The sequence below is a fragment of the Sinohyriopsis cumingii genome, chromosome 6, assembly GCF_028554795.1.
Source record: "Sinohyriopsis cumingii isolate HCF-2022 chromosome 6, ASM2855479v2, whole genome shotgun sequence".
Taxonomy (NCBI): domain Eukaryota; kingdom Metazoa; phylum Mollusca; class Bivalvia; order Unionida; family Unionidae; genus Sinohyriopsis; species Sinohyriopsis cumingii.
In genome coordinates, this window is record NC_142966.1 from 60,365,640 (window position 1) to 60,379,498 (window position 13,859).

At 37.4% G+C, this 13,859-nt stretch overlaps 1 protein-coding gene across 1 annotated transcript in view; it reads right to left on the reverse strand.

Moving 5' to 3' along the window:
* Positions 1-9,654: 9,654 nt before the first annotated feature.
* Positions 9,655-13,859, reverse strand: part of LOC149797048 (uncharacterized) — a 36,917-nt gene continuing 32,712 nt past the window's right edge. Inside the window, exon 4 of the mRNA XM_089961718.1 lies at positions 9,655-11,517. The gene's annotated coding sequence lies outside the window, so the exon portion shown is untranslated. The remainder of the gene's footprint in view (positions 11,518-13,859) is intronic.

Sequence of the window (13,859 nt, forward strand, 5' to 3'; positions counted from 1 at the left end):
GCTTAGATTTGTTCCAGAAAAGAAAAAAGAAACGAAACAATTTTTTTTAAAAAAAATGAATTTTGAATTCAGATTTCTCTTTGTTTATAATTTGTTCAAGTTGATGGTACATGACAGATTACATTCGCCTACCTTTCCAAAGTGAGAGACATTTCTTCACATGTCATTGCCTTTGTTAAATTCGGTTTCATTGGTTAGTTATCGTTAATCTTTAATTTTTTGATGCATTTCTTTTTGATAGAAGATTTAAGGCTTTCTGGTGTTGTAACGGTATTTATGTTGTTTAGTCTGTTGATGAAATTATCTATAGCAAAGTGCTTAAGATTTTTCAGTTTTTTTATTTCAAGCCCTACAAAAGGAGACCAAGTTTGTCTTGAAAGAGGATTGAAACTCTAAATTACACGGGCGTGAAGGAAAACATCGTTGTGTTCATTCTAATCATACTTGCCGTATCTCTTTGTGTTTTAGAGGTCATATTTCTTCTTAAGTAAATACACGCATCAATAGACAGACAGATTGGGTTATCATCCTTGAGGTTCACTGTACTTTCGGTTCTTTACTTCATACAAACCCCAAATTTATTAGTTTGAAGAAAAAAAAAGATAACATGCCCCTCAATACTGTAACGCGTCTGTTCTGACTCTACCGATGTGAGTGTGAGTGTTTATGTTAAAATGCTTAAGTAAGATATAAAAAAATGGTCAGCTTGAAAACGCGAACCAATACTGTGACGCTCAGTATTTTGATGTGGTAAGAAGAAATGGTACAATACACAAAGAGGGCTTGTAAGTTCACATTCCAGTCTGTCTGCACTGTAATGGTAACAACGCAAGAGCGTAGGGATTATTATGCCACACAGTCCTAGAACAAAACAATGCATCACCCGTTGTAAGCCATTTCATTGGCTATACTTATTTTCTTACCGCGTTCACTTCGAATTGACTTGAGTAGCTATTCACACAGTGACGAGAATGGCCATGTTTTACTGGGTCTATCCTATAGGCGATTTATATAAAAAATATTTTAAAAAATTAAACTAATGCACGGACAATGATACCATGGGCGATCCCATCAAAAGTGTGTCCGTCTTATTGCAAAATACATCAACATTTAATTTAACCGTGCAGATCGCTAGAACAAGCCTCTAATAATACACATTTTGAAAAGTGTTGTGTGACACGGATCGCCATTGTCGCTTGGTGTCTGCTTTCTTCTTCGAAAAGAGATCGTTTCGTCTTGACTATAAAAATTTAATTTGACTAAGTTTTACGCACTACTTGAACTCATACATTTCACGCTGTAGGTGTAAGCCTTCGTTCTCAGTTTTCTGGAAGTTCGTTTTTGCGTTTCTCAGATGTGATACTATTTTTTATGGACCGAACGAAATTTCTTTTGGCGTGAATAAGGACTCGCGGTTTTGTGGCATAAATGGAGAGCATCGAAATCGCTGACACGGATTTGAGCTAACACTTCAGGTCTTGTGTGAGGCGACACGGCACTTCATTGCCTTTTACTTTCTCAATGAAATCGTTTCATCTTATTGCAAAATTACATTTGACTAGGTTTCATACGCAGCAGGTCCATGTATATAGGGAGAGTGTCTTAGCGTCAGAGTATTCATTCCACTCTCAAACGATCAAGAAGATGGAAGAGTCAGCACAGATCGACCTGCTGGTCAAATATATGCTAAAAGTCATACGAAAGCATAATTCACAGGCGAAAGTGGCAACAAAACTTACTCTTTTGGTCGTTGATTTGATGAGAGTCATACGAAAGTGTGTCAGTGCTGATGAAGCTTGCTATATCTGCAAAGGTAAATGGGTATTTGTCTCCAGAATACCTGCTTCGTCTAAGAAAGAGAGACAAAAGTCAAGATACCTAATATCGTTGTCAGGAGAAAGGACACTGGGATTCAGAGTGCCCTAAGAGAAAAGAGAAGAAACAGAAACAAGACGAAAAAGAGAAGAGGGATTCAGAAGAAGAAGAAATTGAAGACGAGGAAGAACTTGTGCCAGTGAAGACATGGAAATGGAAAAATTGACAATGTGAGCCGATGCGTTGGCCCTGATGTGAAATTTCATACTACCTTCTAAAAGAGAATAGACCAGAAAGAAAACGTAAGTATCTCTTGGTCTTGACATTGTATAATAAGGATGGCGTGTTTTGCTTTTACTCACACTTTATGAAATTGTGCTCTTTCACCTCTCTCTATCCCTCTGGATCATGTATTAGTTAGAATTGAAATGGAAGGATGTTTTCCTTCACGCACGCTCTTTAGGCATGCAAGTCGGTAAACAATAGTCAGTCTATTCATCCATCATTTTGTGTCTTGATGTTTCCTAAATCACACACTGATGCCATAAAATAACGGGTTAAATGGGTTTTGTAGTGTTGGGGGTGGGGTGTGGAGTGTAGGTGTTTGGCAGAGTTGGTCATTGCAGGTGAGGGCTTAGGTGCTTTCAAAAACTTTTTCTTCTTCACTCTGTGTTGATAGTATATATAAAGGGTTATTTCTTCACTCCGTGTGGATAGTGTATAATGGTTTTCTTCTTCCCTCTGTGGTGTGCGTGTGTGTGTGTGTGTTCGCGTACGTTGTGTAGATCGTATATTTGGTTGTTTTATTTCTTCTTCCTCCCGAGTGTGCATAGTATATTTGGGGTTTGTATGCGTTAGCGACGTTGTGTGGATAGTATATTTGGGGTTTTTATGCGTTAGCGACGTTGTGTGGATAGTATATTTGGGGTTTGTATGCGTTCGCGTACGCTTGTATGGATAGTATATTTGGTTTTGTTTTTCCTCCCTTCCGTGTGGATAGTATATTTTGGGTTTGTATGTGTTAGCGACGTTGTGTGGATAGTATATTTGGGGTTTGTACGCGTTAGCGACGTTGTGTGGATAGTATATTTGGGGTTTGTATGCGTTCGCGTACGCTTGTATGGATAGTATATTTGGTTTCGTTTTCCCTCCCTTCCGTGTGGATAGTATATTTTGGGTTTGTATGTGTTAGCGACTTTGTGTGGATAGTATATTTGGAGTTTGTACGCGTTAGCGACGTTGTGTGGATAGTATATTTTGGGTTTGTATGCGTTCGCGTACGTTTGTATCGATAGTATATTTGGGGTTTGCATGCGTTAGCGGACGTTTGTATGGATAGTATATTTGGGGTTTGTACGCGTTAGCGACGTTGTGTGGATAGTATATTTGGGGTTTGTATGCGTTCGCGTACGTTTGTATGGATAGTATATTTGGGGTTTGTATGCGTTAGCGTACGTTTGTATGGATAGTATATTTGGGGTTTGTATGTGTTGGCGTACGTTTGTATGGATAGTATATTTGGGGTTTGTACGCGTTAGCGTACGTTTGTATGGGTAGTATATTTGGGGTTTGTATGCGTTGACGTATGTTTGTATGGATAGTATATTTGGGGTTTGTATGCGTTCGCGTACGTTTGTATGGATAGTATATTTGGGGTTTGTATGCGTTCGCGTACGTTTGTATCGATAGTATATTTGGGGTTTGCATGCGTTAGCGGACGTTTGTATGGATAGTATATTTGGGGTTTGTACGCGTTAGCGACATTGTGTGGATAGTATATTTGGGGTTTGTATGCGTTCGCGTACGTTTGTATGGATAGTATATTTGGGGTTTGTATGCGTTAGCGTATGTTTGTATGGATAGTATATTTGGGGTTTGTATGTGTTGGCGTACGTTTGTATGGATAGTATATTTGGGGTTTGTACGCGTTAGCGTACGTTTGTATGGATAGTATGTTTGGGGTTTGTATGCGTTGACGTATGTTTGTATGGATAGTATATTTGGGGTTTGTACGCGTTAGCGACGTTGTGTGGATAGTATATTTGGGGTTTGTATGCGTTCGCGTACGTTTGTATGGATAGTATATTTGGGGTTTGTATGCGTTCGCGTACGTTTGTATGGATAGTATATTTGGGGTTTGCATGCGTTAGCGTACGTTTGTATGGATAGTATATTTGGGGTTTGTATGCGTTAGCGTACGTTTGTATGCATAGTATATTTTAATTTTGGTTTTATTCTTCGATCTGTGTGTGTGTGTGTGTGTTAGTGTAAGAACGTCTGGATAGTATATTTGTTGGTTTTTTCCTCTTCCCTGTGTGAATAGTATATTTTGGGTTTGTTTTTTCTTCTTCCCTCTGTGGTGTGTGTGTGTGTGTGTGTGTGTGTGTGTGTGTGTGTGTGTGTTGGTCTCTGTTTTTCCCTATAAAACTCCCTTTATCCCTATCAAATACATTCTACCTACCTACCTACAGTAACGCGTATTCAGGTCAGCCACTTGCAACACTGTTGCCATTTATCCCCTAGTTTCCAGTACAGTGACGTCACTGACGCTGGAAATTTTGAGACTATAAATATGGACTTGGGGTTTTCCACAGGTTGTAGCTATACATATGTACTAGAGTTCATAAACAGGAACGTCACGCAAGCTGAGGCTATAAAAGGATAGTGGGGTTTTCCAAAGGAATAACCCACAAGTTGTAGCTATAAATAGATAGTGAGATTTCATAGGAATTTTAGCTGATTATAGCTATAAATAGATACATGGGTGTTTATCCACGATGGTCACACAAGTTGATATTGTAAGTAGTTACTAATTTTATCCATTTTAGTCTAAACCATTGTAACTTAATTTTCAGGGATATGTTTATTTCCTTTAAATTCTGGGACAATTTCGTCATTTTAGCGTTACTTTTAGTCACATCCATTTTGTCGTTGAGCATTTCCTTGATCATAGCTATTTATAGCATCATTACAATTATGCAAATTTTTGAACACCCCAGCAAGATTTCAGGTCTTGGTAATGCTTTATATATAAATCTCACGCTTGTACTAGTGTATGTATGTCTCTGTCTCTATTGTGTTTGACCCTCTACCATCATTGTCACTAGACAGTCCCACCATGTTCAATTCCCCCTGACGCTGTACAGACCCACCATGTTCAATTTCCATATGTTAAATTCCCCTTGACGCTCAACAGTCCCATATTCCCATGTTAAATTCCCCTTGACGCTATATCGTCCCAGGGGTTTTCGTCCATGTTAAATTTACATAGACGCTATATCGTCCCAGGGTGGTTAATGTTAAATTTACATAGACGCTATATCGTCCCAGGGGTGTTTTTAATGGTAAGTCCCATTGACGCTATACTATCCCTATTCACTACTGTAGAATATTCCAACCTATTTCGTTCAGGTTTTGGCTATATATGCAATTTCACTGTCCCATTGTTTCACCTATTCTCAAGACAAAGTCAACATGTATACAATGATTATCACTGTGGAATATTTTACGCTTGTTTCGAACATGCTGTTTAACCTAGTATATTTGAAGGCACCATTGGCCATCATCAAGATTAGGAACACGGCTATCTGGAAAAATGAGAGTCGGTTAAAAGGCAACTTTGTCTGAAAATGGTCCTGGTGTATTGACTGGCAGTGCAAAGAATTCTGAGGAGAAGAACAGTGAAGCGGTGTTGTATGTTTTAACTATCTTCTTTGCATAACAACTCCAACGAGAGAGAAAAGAGAGGTACTAATTTTTTTGGACATACAATTTTGTGCTTTAAGTTGTGTGCATGTATTTGTTTGTAATGTCTATGCTGTTGACAACCAAACTTAAACTCTCTTTTTCTTGCGTTTCTATATTTATATGTTAGCGTATAGATGTGTTGGATAGTAATTACAAATTGGGTGATGGATGCTATATGTGGTGTGTTTGGATTTTAGAAAATAAAAATTTCAACATCACATTTTCCCATGTCTCCTTAAACTGTCAGCACTTTTTTTCCTCCACCATTTTAACATTATCATTTCTGTTTGTCCCTATAAACACATTTATCCCCATAAACAATACAATTCACAAGTTAATCTTGTGGATCTATGTAAAGTAGGATTTCCCTTTGTCCCCAAATAGGCCCTGTATGTTAACCTATTTGCGCATTAATAAAGATCTATTCCTAAGTGACCCATACAACTGGATAGGTAGGATAATATATCACCTGTTGAGAAATTCATAAGATGTTCGGGTACTTGAGTGGAAATTAAATTCGTCCTGTAAATTTTGGAACCACGTGATTTAATACCTCAGTCTATATTAGCAGGCCAGGCCCTAGGATGTGCGTGGCTCAAGGCTGCAAACGGGGTCCAAAGCAGCAAGCGATGAACGGGGCTCCCAAGCAACAAAAAATTGCATTGCAGTGTTGATTTCATGGAAGTGCGGGGCCCAAAACGGTTGCCTCGTTCGCCTTGCCCTAGGGTCGGGCCTGTATATTAGCATATGCAAGTGGCTTTTGTAGTGTTAATATTAACATTCTGTGTTAAGGTGTTGGAAAGTTATGTATATCTTAGTTCAGTTGCTGTATCAATCTGATTAAATTCAGATCTCCACAGTCCGATGTGGAGATATGATGGACACCAATAACAGGTCATGTTCTGTAGACCTTGTGGTTTACGAATAAAATCACAGCTTTCTAATTTCTGAAAGTGACACATGTCATTCAGAAACATAATATCGCTACTAACGGTAAATCTCCCTAACACGAATTTGCAAAGCTTTATCTGACAGGATATTCAAATAAATGGACGAAATTCCAAAGGTACCCGAAACATGAACTTGTATCGGTATTTGTTCGATCTCCACGTATGGCTGTAGAGATCTGATTTGAATTAGACTGGCTACTGTATTCAACTGAAACTTTAGTGTAATGTAACTATATGCATTGAAGGTGTACCCTGGTATGCTACGTGTTGCTGTCTTGTCTGCTCAGATAGAAAGCTGTATCATCTTAAGGATATTCGGAGGGGAGACAACGCGTTTTGTACAATTGTCTGTCAGCAACTGCCACTTTTAACTCCTTTAAAACTTCTTGACCAATTTCAACCTAACTAGTCAGAGATCATCCTGGCGTGACAGACTTTCATGTTTATACAATTGATGTCAACCATCATCAAATATATCAGTTGCTACTAAGGTAGAAAAAACGAACTTATTAGCAACTGCTGAACAGAATTTGAACCAACATTAATTTTTAAAAAACGTTATGGAATCGAGGCCATTCAGATTTCAAAAAATGATGCGAATATGCCTTCAAATTTGGCAAACATTGCCATAAATATAAATGTCATTTACACACAGTATCTTAGCGCACTGCCTACTATTTCAGACAAACACAAGAACATAGTTAAGCTTGCACTAATAATTATGTCACATTTGAATTTCCAAAACATGTCATATTGGAATATCCAAAACATTTCATATTTGAAATGGTCATGAAGTACTAAGGGACATGTCATGGAGACGATAACATATCGCACATATACATGTCAATATACAGTTTTCACCAATGCCTAAAAATCAAGTGAAAGAGAGAACAATATTTGGAAACAGACTATAGTTTGTTCTCTCGTTTACTCACGTTTTATACCAACCAAATAGCACTGGGCAGCCTGTATATTAGGAGTACAACAAAATAACATTGGGCAGTCCGTATTTTAGTAGCACAACCAAATAGCACTGGGCAGCCTGTATATTAGGAGTAGAACCAAATAGCACTGGACAGCCTGTATATTATGAGTACAACCAAATAGCACTGGGCAGCCTGTATATTCGGAGTACAACCAAATAGCACTGGGCAGCCTGTATATTAGGAGTACAATAAAATAGCATTGGGCAGCCTGTATATTCGGAGTACAACCAAATTGCACTGGGCAGCCTGTATATTAGGAGTACAACCAAATAGCATTGGGTAGCCTGTATATTAGGAGTGCAACCAAATAGCACTGGGCAGCCTGTACATTCGGAGTACATCATTCCAATAGCAGAACATTACTTGAGCAGTTGCTGATTAAATTAAAATGACTCGAACATATCTTAATGGAATGACGTTTGTGGGAAAGAAACGTTCTAATGTACATAACCCTGATAAAGGTTTTGACACCATAAACTTGGAATGTGACTAACGAGATGGGATGGAATGAATACTGTGATGCTCGAGTGCTCGATACAATATCATCACTTGAAGAAAATTACTGACATAGTATTCATTACAACTTAAAACGAATATCACATACTGAACAAAGAGAACATTTTCCAGCCCTCAGATATCTCGATGAAATATTCTTCCTCAGATTCAAGGAAAAACTATTACATCAGTTTTATTTGTTAAAAATTATCTTAATGTAAAGCTTAGATAACGTACGGGTCAATGGTTTATGTTTGCCAAGGGACGAGTTCTGTTTGACTGATGTATGTGGCGATGTCGCCGATGTAAAATAAATATATAAAAAAAAATATTAAAAAATTAAGACGCAATAAACTAACCATATCGGGTTTATGTGCAGACCATTTTCAAATGTTTATGCGGATTATCGTACACTCAGAGGCGTACTTAGGGTAAATGTCACCCAGGGCGACTATGAAAGCTCAAAGGGGTTTTGGCGCCCCAAGACCTCTGGTGCTCGCCCCCCCCCCCCCCCCCGCTGTATACACTGAGTACAACACATATAAAACGGATGTTATTTTGGTGTATTTAATAGAAAGGAATAGGCAAAGTATTTTGAAGAAAACTATGTTATTTCACTTGAAATGAAAGGAGAATTGGTTGATACTTGAACACAAAACAAAGGATTCAGTGTGCATAGAATGTCCCTTTTACAACAGAGTGCTTACGCGTACGTCTACGTGTACGTAAAGTAATGTTTGCGTTGTCAACCAAAAAGCGTTTCATGTCATATATATACAATGACATATTGTTAATTCCAATGCTATACATTTCGTGATTATAAAACCAGAGTAAATCATTACCCTCTCTACTCGCTTATAAGTCCAGTCAAACTAGAAACAACAAAGATACTGATTTGCCGTAGCATAATGCGCTTGTAGATCAGAGTCCATGTTGTTCGTTTTACTGATTAGTCCTAACAAACTACACTCATATTATGCGACGGCAGATCTGGATCTGTGCAGTTTTCAGAATAATCTTATAAGCGAGTAAACGGTAGTCATTTTGATTCCTGTGATTTTCTCTTTGTCTTTGTTATGCTCCGGTGGCCTAGTGGTTAGAGTGTCCGCCTAGGAAGCGGGAGGTCGTGGGTTCGAACCCTGGCCGAGTCATACCAAAGACTTACAAAAATGGTACTAACAGCTGCCTCGCCTGGCGCTCAGCATTAAGAGGTTAGTGTTAGGACTGGTCTGTCTGCCTTGTGTCAGGATAATGTGACTGGGTGGGACATCATCCTACATGTCTGCAGTATGATAACCAAGTGCTAGACATCACTATAAACTGCCACATCATAGCAATATGACTAAAGTTTTGGACTGTAGCTCACAAAATTCGCTCATTGGAACACCATTTAAATTACAAAACTTAGTCATTGGAACACTCTTCATGTTACAAAACCCTCCTTGGAAGACCATTTAAATGACAAAATTCGTTCATTGAACACCATTTCAATGACAAAACTATCTCACTGGATCACGATTTAACTGGTCTTTTAAAATTCGAAGAACTTTCTTATTCATTTGTGGGTTACCAAACATGATGTCTTTTGAATTGTGACTAGCGTAATAAAATTTAATGTTATACTTCATATTGTTGTAAAAAATAAACACATCAAATGTGTGTCAGTCTAGAGTTGTCATGCTATAGTTTTATTTATCATCTTGTAGTAGAATTCATACATTAATCATTCAGTTAACTACGAATATACCATACATTGGTTTGTTTAATTATTTTCAATTCACACTAACATCGTCTGCTTGCAACGATTAGATTTTCTGACACTTGAATTTTTTTTAAATGGCACATATTCTCCATCTAACATTTTCAATCATTTTACCCAATGCAACAGTTTTAAACTAGTTTAATTTTTTTCTCCAAAATATTTTGCTATTTTATTTTGTGCAAATCTGTATTCAGAACAATATAAAATTGTAATAACGGTTGTTAGAATAATACAGCTTTGTGTGTCTTTTCAGTTTTAAATCCATGTTATGTATATTTTATTTAATTATATCTGATTTAATATATATTTATTTCAATTTAATTGTCAGTTTTATTTTTATTTTTTTCCATTACATGATATTGTATTGTAAATTTATTCAGTAGAGATATTTATTTTTTATTTCTTAGAGTAAAATGATTGGTTTTCGTCAGGGTCACACTGGGTGTACGTGACCTTTAACAAGTACTTACTTTCTATAAGCTTCCAGAAGATGATCACGTGACCCCCTGTTTACGTTTTAGGATAAAATAAAACCTCTATTTTGGAAAATTATTCTTAGTTGAAGCTGGGCTGTTAAAGTGGAAGGTGTATGTTGTGCTGTTTGAAGTTATTTCAAATTACTTGGATTCAAAAGGATTAATTCTGTTATTTTTATGGAAAATACATGTGCTCATGTGAGATTATTAATCAAAGGCAGTTCTTATAAGAAATCTATTTAAATTTCCAAAACTAGAGTGATAATTCTTGTTTCTACATGGAACTGTAGACTTCAACACTACAGATTGCAGCATACGTCGTCTTCCATCTTGATTCTTCTTTGGGATTCGAACTTCAAATCAGTAAAACATTTTGTTATTAGGACTTTTAAAAATTTATTCTTCGATAATTCTCAAATTATTTTGGATTTGATTTTATAAAACCGTAAGTTCATATTTTTTATTTTTACGAATTTTTCAAGGGAAATAAATTACTGTATTTTTTCAAAGCTTGTTGTTTTCACTTTTTCTTGTGTTACTATTTATTCGAGCCTAAACACGTGACATAAGATCCGAAAAAGTCATACCAATCATATATATAATATGTCCGCCACATTAGCCAATTTGAAATCATGTTATCGCTGAAGAATATCAAATAGTTTCAACACATCAGTTTCGACGAAGAAATTGTCTTTTATTGAATTCCTGGAAATTCTTTTTGGCGAGTTGATCATCAACTCCTTTGAAGGACTACTGGATTTTTTGTTTTTGTTTATCCACCGGAATGTATTGGCTCATAGTTCATCTGCCGAGGTATTATTATACAGGTACACCAAGAATGACCATAGCATTGATTTGTCATGATCACAATCCGACTTTGTCTCCATTTGTGGGTGGCCGAGTAGTATAGGGCACTTCTCTATATATCTCTCATATCTTACCTCTGCAGTCGTGGGTTCGAGTCTCGGCTGGACCAAGTGGGTATGTTTAAAAGATTGCCACTAGCTTCCCATGGGTCGATGGTTCTCCTCCACCAAATATAGTAGCCACCATTAATAATGGTGTTGAAAATGGTTTAAATCCAATGAAACCAAACCATCTTTGTCGAAGTATCGTGATTTGCTTTGGTGTATATTCAAGATGTCATTCTATTTCACTCTCCTGGAACATATAATGGTCCGCTAAAAGGTCGAGTTCTTCGCCTGGTATCTTTACAGTCCAAACAAGCGTGTGTAGATGAACAGCAGCTAAGAGAATAGTGGTACCAGCAAAGTTGATCAGGCTCCCTGCAAGTTAACGTAAAGCCTATGTAAGTATATTGTTAACTCTTCCTGATCTTTAATAAAGTCTGAAGCCCCGCATTGAGGTGCCGATGGAAATCCAGCCAAAAAAAATCTGCGTGGCGAATATGACAGACTGTGACATGAGTCTTCAGAAAGTTGAGACTATTGGCACAGCAATTAAGGTGCATATATACTTTCAAGTTGGGGGGTGAGCAGGAAAAGTCCATTGCTATCTTTAAATGTGCACAGATGTCAGCCAGAGTGTCTGCATTGCCCAATCAAATGGTGATGAGACAATGCCTGATCCACAACATTGTCACTGTTCCCTGCTACAATCTTAGGATAAACTGCACTAAATGAATATAAACATATTATACTATCAACGAATATGCCAAAGTCTTCATCATGCAACTAAATGTATGACTGAGTAAAAGGAAACACTTCCATTGTCATGATACAACTAAATGTATGACTGAGTAAAAGGAAACACCTCCATTGTCATGATACAACTGCTTATTTTACACATGCTTTCCTATTCAGATTGGACAATCACTGAAACAAATATTTCCTATTCAGATAATGGGTTCTGGAGATTGCATTTTCAAATAACAGATGGTAGACAGATTAACACCCTCAATGTGTACACCTGATAGAGTACAACTATTAAACCACATCGAACAGAAATCAATCTGTATAGATACGAAAATATAATACAAATACTAAATTAATCATGTATTATTCCATGACATTCTCAAATTGCCAGGATGAGTGGTATAACCAGGATCTCTTCCAAATGATACACTGCCACATAACTTATTAGAATGAATCATGACACCCTGGCAACAGATCACCTGTCTACTTGGTATAAGCACCAGCAGTAGTTGACAGGTGCCATAAGGTACTACATCAACCAGCAAATGCTTCATAACTAATAAACTGATACAAGGAAATGAGGTTAACACCTCATTAGATCTTTTATCTTGTGTCCCAGTCCACAGATTTTAGCCAGGAAGAAGCAAAATATACCTTCAAGTAATGACATGCCATGTAATAGACCCATGAAATGGCCAGAAACAATCCTCTCAAAGATAATGAGATGAGATTATGACCCATGGATTAAACCCCACATTATACAGGGCTGGCATTTATGTTTATAGTCGTAATACACTGACAGTAGTGGGAAAGTGCCAGAAACTTGAAACAACCTATGGAAGGGATATGAAATCATCACACCATAGTCAGCTTAAACCATGCCAATATGGAGATATACCAGTCTAAATCACTAAACAATGCCAATATGGAGATATACCAGTCTAAATCACTAAACCATGCCAATATGGAGATATACCAGTCTCAATCACTAAACCATGCCAATATGGAGATATACCAGTCTCAAAAAAAAAACCCATGCCAATATGGAGATATACCAGTCTCAAACACCAAACCATGCCAATATGGAGATATACCAGTCTAAATCACTAAACCATGCCAATATGGAGATATACCAGTCTAAATCACAAAACCATGCCAATATGGAGATATACCAGTCTCAATCACCAAACCATGCCAATATGGAGATATACCAGTTTAAATCACCAAATAAATCTCAAGCACATATTCCCTTCAATCACCAGAACACCTATTGGTGGTAAATTAATGCATGTGATGTCTGATTTACTGGGGGGGGGGAGTGAAGATTAAGCAGGAGATATTGATGAATATATCTACCCAGCTTGTTGTGGCAACAACTAAATAATGATGATGAGCAGGCATCTCCAAACAAGTAGATTGATACTGGTACAAACTGATTGATTTTTGTTGTTGTGTTTATGATTTTATATGGCTGGAGTGGGTGTTTTTTTAAGCCTTTTTTGTTAAAACCTGGAGAGACTGGTCAAACACAAATTGAGGTGCTGGAGACAAGATATGGCAGACTCAAGAAGGAGTCACACTTGGACATTCCACCAAGGCCCCTTGTGTATGGTGTTGGATTCAGGATGAGGACACACAAGCTACATCAACACGTGTGCATGTACCTTCTAAACTGCTTCCATGACAGCCATACTGGGCAAAAGTCAGTCATGCAAATTCTCCCAGCTCCGAATCACCTTTACAAGAAAGTAATGGGACCAGACAAGATACTGAATTACCTTTACAGGAAAGTAATGGGACCAGACAAGATACTGAATTACCTTTACAGGAAATGAATGAGACCAGACAAGATACTGAATTACCTTTACAGGAAATGAATGGGACCAGACAAGATACTGAATTACCTTTACAGGAAATGAATGGGACCAGACAAGATACTGAATTACTTGGATGCAGGGAAGCTGATGGAAAAA